Raw genomic sequence first — 5,531 nt, 5'->3', positions numbered from 1 at the left:
GGTAGTAGTTCTTCACTCCTTCTTCCTAGTCTGTCATCGCCTGGAAGCTAATATGAAACCTATCCACCATGGGTGACCCTGTTGGTATTTAAAAACCCGTGGCATAGCTTCCAAAATCACAGCAACTCACAAGCCACAACAGTACAACAAAGTGACAGATAAGTGGTGGAACATCTGTAAATATCCATTAATAATCAGATTGTGGAATATATAAAGTATGAATCAGGGAAAGTTGGAAATTGTCAAGAATGAAGTATAATGCATAAAGATCGACTTCATAGGCATTAGTGAGCTAAAATGAGCTGGGATTGGCCATTCGGAATCAGACGATCATACGGTTTACTACGCCGGGACCTATTCTGAAGCACAATGCTGTCTGTGAAAGAATAATATCCATACAGCTACAGGGAAGACTAGTTACATGACTATTCTTCAAATTTCGGCATTAACCACTAAAATCAGTGATGATGAATTGAAGAACTCTATCAAGTTCTTCAGTCTAAAATTGATCAAACATACAATCAAGATATACTGGAAATTACTAGTGATTGGATTGCAAAGTTTGGAAACAAAGAGGAAGGGTCAGTAGTTGGCAAACATAGCCTTGGTAATAGAAATGATGCAGAAGATCTTATGACAGAATTTTACAAGACCAATGACTTATACATTGCAAATATCTTTTTTAAACAACATAAAAGGTGATTATAAACATGGACCTCACCAAATGGGATCCATAGGAATCAAACTGACTGCATCTGTGGGAAGAGATGGTAGAAAAGTTCAATATCATCAGTCAAGACAAGGTTCAGGGGCAGACTAGTAGCAGACCATCAACTGATCAATCATATGCAAGTCCAAAACAAGCCCATGAAAGCTAAATATGAGCGTGGACATATCCCACATGAGTTTAGAGGCCACCTCAAGAAGAGATTTAATGCAGCATACACTACTGACCAGAGACCAGAAGAACTGTGGGATGACATCAAGAACATTATATAGGAAGAAAGCAAAAGGTCATTAAAAAGAGAGGAAAAGAAAGAAAAGACCAAAACCGGTGTCAGAAGAGACTCTGAAACTTGCTCTCCAACACAGAGGTGCTAAAGCGAATGGAAGAAATGAGCAAGTAAAAGAACTGAACAAAAAGTTTCAAAGCGCAGCTTGAGAAGGCAAAGTGAGTATTACAATGAAATGTACATCGACCTGGAGTTAGAAAACCAAAGGGCAGAACATATTCAACATTTCTCAAGCCAAAAGAACTGCAGAAAAAAATCAAGTCTCAACTTGAAATACTGAAGGATTCCAGGATCAAAATATTGAATGATGCAGAAAGCATTAAAGAAAGATGGAAAGAAGTGTTATTGTATCAAAAACAAATGGTTGAGCCCCATCCAGAACCTTCTGAGGTGTGACATTCCGACTGGAAAGGATATGCAGACCAACCCAGAGCAGCTAGAGGAACAGAAGATACTTCTGGAAAGAAAGACAAGCAGAAAACAAAACAAACAACAACAAAATAGCAGACTGGTTATTACAAGAACAAGCAAGCTGTTCGCATGGGAGTCATCAAGGCAAGCCATCAGGTTCCTTCCGGACAAACCCCCTTCCAAGACTGAAACTTAAAGGGAACATATGAGCAGGCATGTAAGCTCACTGGTGACCACGTTGGTCTACTTGTGAGTGGAAGTGGGGAAAGGCAGTAATGAAGACATGGACTGAGTTTGACCACGTGTCATAGACTCCTGTCAACCTTCAGATGACAGAGAGAAGAGGAAGGGCTAGTTGGTCTGAAATTTGGAGAGACTTGGGAATTTCTGAGCCCAGGGACACTGACCTAGCCACAGTGGGCTAGAGCTGAAAGTTAATCATTCAGCTAATATGACGTTGGGGGAGGCACGCAAGAATGCCCAAACTTGCAGATAGTACATATTGGACCTAGCCTGGATGGCTCGATGATCAGAACTTGACTAAAGGAAGATAAAGAAGTTTGATACAGGAAGCAAGTATATATTGCTACAATTTGATGAACTTGACTTTCACTTATGGATGTAGTAGCTCAAAATGCCAACCAAGAGGGAAGGAATCTTCACACCAAGGATCAAGCCTAGCTCCTCAGTACACAGGGTTGATAAAGATGGGAAATTCAGACATTGGCTACCTAAAATAAAGGCACAAAGTGGCTGGCTTACAACTTTTCAAGAGGAAGTTTAGTTTCAGAGTGAACAGGGAACGCTAAAATCCCCAGTGAATAGTTTTCGTCTTATCTAGATGAGTCTGGTGAAAGGAGTTAGGGATGGGGTTCTTTTGATTCAATAGTGAGTAATCGTTATCATGACTAATTGCAACTGTCACAACTGTAAAGGTAGAAGTTGTGTAACAAAAAGGGGGGTGTAGTTAATGTGTCAGACTGTAAAGTTGCTTGAACTGCAAGGATGGTGGTTCAAGCTCACCAGCTGCTCCTTGGAAACCCTATACAAGGTCACTATGGATTGGAATTGACTAGACAGCACTTAACAACAACAACAAGTTAATCTTGCATTCCAGGAACAGAGGACTCTAGGACAATCAAAAGGGAAGCGCATGAGTAGAGTGTGGGATCCTAAACAGAGAAGCTGCAACACCAGAGATGGAGGCAGAGGTGTTGGCATGGAGAGAGAGAGCAGCTGAGGATTCTAGACTCATGGAGAGAGAAAGACTGTGTGCTGGCAGGCAAGAGGCTGGCTTACAAAATATGCCTTTTGGTTGTTTAAATGATTATATATTCTTGTATGTTTTGTGCCCATCAAAAAAAGAATACAGGCAAATACTGTTAACTGATGGTGCATGGAGGGAATTGTAATCATTGCAATGAAACAAAATAGGACTGGTTGAGTGCAAAACCGATGTTCTCCCATGCAAACTATCATTCAATTCACAATAGAAGCTTAAAAGAAACACATAATTTTTCCATAGTTAGCTTTTGCTCTGAATTTATAAACATTTATTATTGGTTAAATAATTCTACAACAGTATCAATAAGGAAGCAATGCAGGGTACGCCCTTTGGTTGTCTGATTGATTATATATTCCTGAATGCTTTGGTGTACATCCAAAAAAACAAAAAACAGATGGAATGGAAGCAAATGCTGTTGAATGATGATGCATGGAGAGTATTGTAATCACTGCAATGAAATGAAATATGATAGGATGAATGTAAAGCGGACATTCTCCCATGTAAACTAGCACTCAATTCACAAGGCTGTAAATCTTTACCAGAGCAGAAAGCTTCATCTTTCTCCTGCGGAACAGCTGGTAGTTTCGAACTGCTGACCTTGTGGTTTGCAGCCCGATTCGTAACCACTACGCTACCAGAGCTCCTTAATATTAACCGGAGTATGGATCATTTTTGACTCACCCTCGTGCCTCTTTTTGTGTGCGTGTGTGTACTATCCAGAAAATGGCCGTGAATGGTAACAATGAGAGTTACGAAAGAGGCACAATAATATTGGGAAACATGCCATGCTACTCTTCCAAGTACTTTGAATGACAGGATTCAAGTTTTAATTAACAATTAGAAATGATCCCTAAGTGGTTTAGAAATTTGACTTTTTGCTTTTTTATGAACAAGTCAAAATATCTCTATAGAAACTGAGTTCAGCTTAATCAGTATTTTGTTGTTAAGTGTTACTGAGTCCGTTCAAACTCCTAATGACCCTCCAAGGAGTGGCTGCTGAGTGTGAACTGCCAATCTTGCTATTAAAACTGACCTTGCTGTCCAGTGCTTGTCCTACAGCGCCACACCAGGACTCCTAACCATTATATACCTCCCATTTCTATTCATATGATCAAACATCTATTTGTGATCAAATCAGCTCTCATTCACTATTATCTTTCAGTATTTTAATTAACCATCAGAATAGTAAACTTGTGCAAACACCCTCCCAAACTGAAACTCAAAGGGAATACACAAGCAGACATGTAAAACTGATGGCAGCCACATTGGTCTACCGGTGAGAGAAAGTGGGGGGAAAGCAGCAGTGAAGAGGTGGGCTGAGTCCGACCAAGTTACATGGATCCCATTGACCTGGAGTATGGTGAGAGCTGGTTGGCCCGAAGTATGGTGAGACCTGGGGATGCCTGAGCCCACGGACAAGGACATGGCCACGGAGGGCTAGAGCTGAGCGTGAATAGTCCAGTTGATATGAAGTGAGGGGATATGAACAAGAGTGCCCAAACTTGCAGATAGTGCCCACTGGACCTAATTTCAATGGCTGGATGTTCAGAACCCAACTAGAGGAAGGAAAAAAGGGAAAGAAAAAAAAAAGATTTTTTTTTTTTAAAGGAAACATGTGTAAATCACTACTACAAGCTGATGAACTTGACCTATACTTACGGATGGTTGATACGGATGGGCAACTTAGACACTGGCTACCTAAAATGGGGAGGCTGTAAAGGCACAACGGGACTGGCTTACAAGTTCTCAAGAGGGAGTTTAGATTCAGAGTGTGCAGGGGAAGGTTGGATCCTCATTGAATAGTTTTCATCCTGTCTAGACAGGTCTGGTGATAAGGAGATGGGGACAAGACTCTCATGATTCAATAGTGAGTAATTGTTATCTTGACTAATTGCTATTGTCGCAACTGTAAAGGTAGAAGTTTTGTAGCAAAAAGGGGTGAGTAGTTGATCTTACAGTCCTGGAGCAGAGGACCCTGGGACCATCAAGGGAGAAAAGTGGGAATAGAGTAGGGGATCCTACCCAGAGAAGTAGCTATACCAGAGATGGAGGCAGAAATAATGACATGGAGAGATGGAGCAGCTGAGGACTCTAGACTCATGGAGGAAGAAGGCATGTGTGCTGGCGACCAGGAGGTGGTAGGATGGAGGGAGGGCAAGTTGTGCCCTTTGGTTGTTTGAATGATTATATATTCCTGAGTGTTTTGGTACATATCCAAAAAAACAAAAACAGAGGGACTAGAAGCAATACTGTTGAATGCTGAAGCATGCAGGGGAGGATTGTAATTATTGTAACCAAATGAACTGATGATGCTCCCCCATGTAAACTATCACTCAGTATACAGTAAAAACTTTAAAAAAAAAAAAGAGGAAGCAAAACATTTAGAAGCAGTTTCTTTTGCCAACTCTTCTGAAGGACAAGATTACTTATATTTCATAAGATTGTAACAATCACTGTTATTGAATACGTTTCTGAATAATCTCTCACTCTAAAAATTATTTATCACTGCTGATAAATATTTATGGATTTGTTAAATGTTTCACCAATATTTTGCCAACTAGGTGTTGTTAATGAAAAATAAATTGCTTAAACATGGTGTAAAAGAAACAACAAAACAGAAATGGCCAACCACTTCAAGGAGTATCAAGCACATGATTAGGATCCAATGGGCCTGAAGGAAGACGTCTAAGCTACACTGAAAGTGCTCCAGCAACTGATGGGATACAAACTGAAATCTTTCAACAAACTGAGTCAGCACTGGAGACACTCACTTATCCGTGACCAAAAATGACTGGGGGAGATCCTTGAAAGGTGACCCAATG

The sequence above is a fragment of the Chrysochloris asiatica genome, unplaced genomic scaffold (assembly GCF_000296735.1).
Source record: "Chrysochloris asiatica unplaced genomic scaffold, ChrAsi1.0 scaffold00361, whole genome shotgun sequence".
NCBI lineage: Eukaryota > Metazoa > Chordata > Mammalia > Afrosoricida > Chrysochloridae > Chrysochloris > Chrysochloris asiatica.
This window is presented reverse-complemented; position numbering follows the sequence as displayed.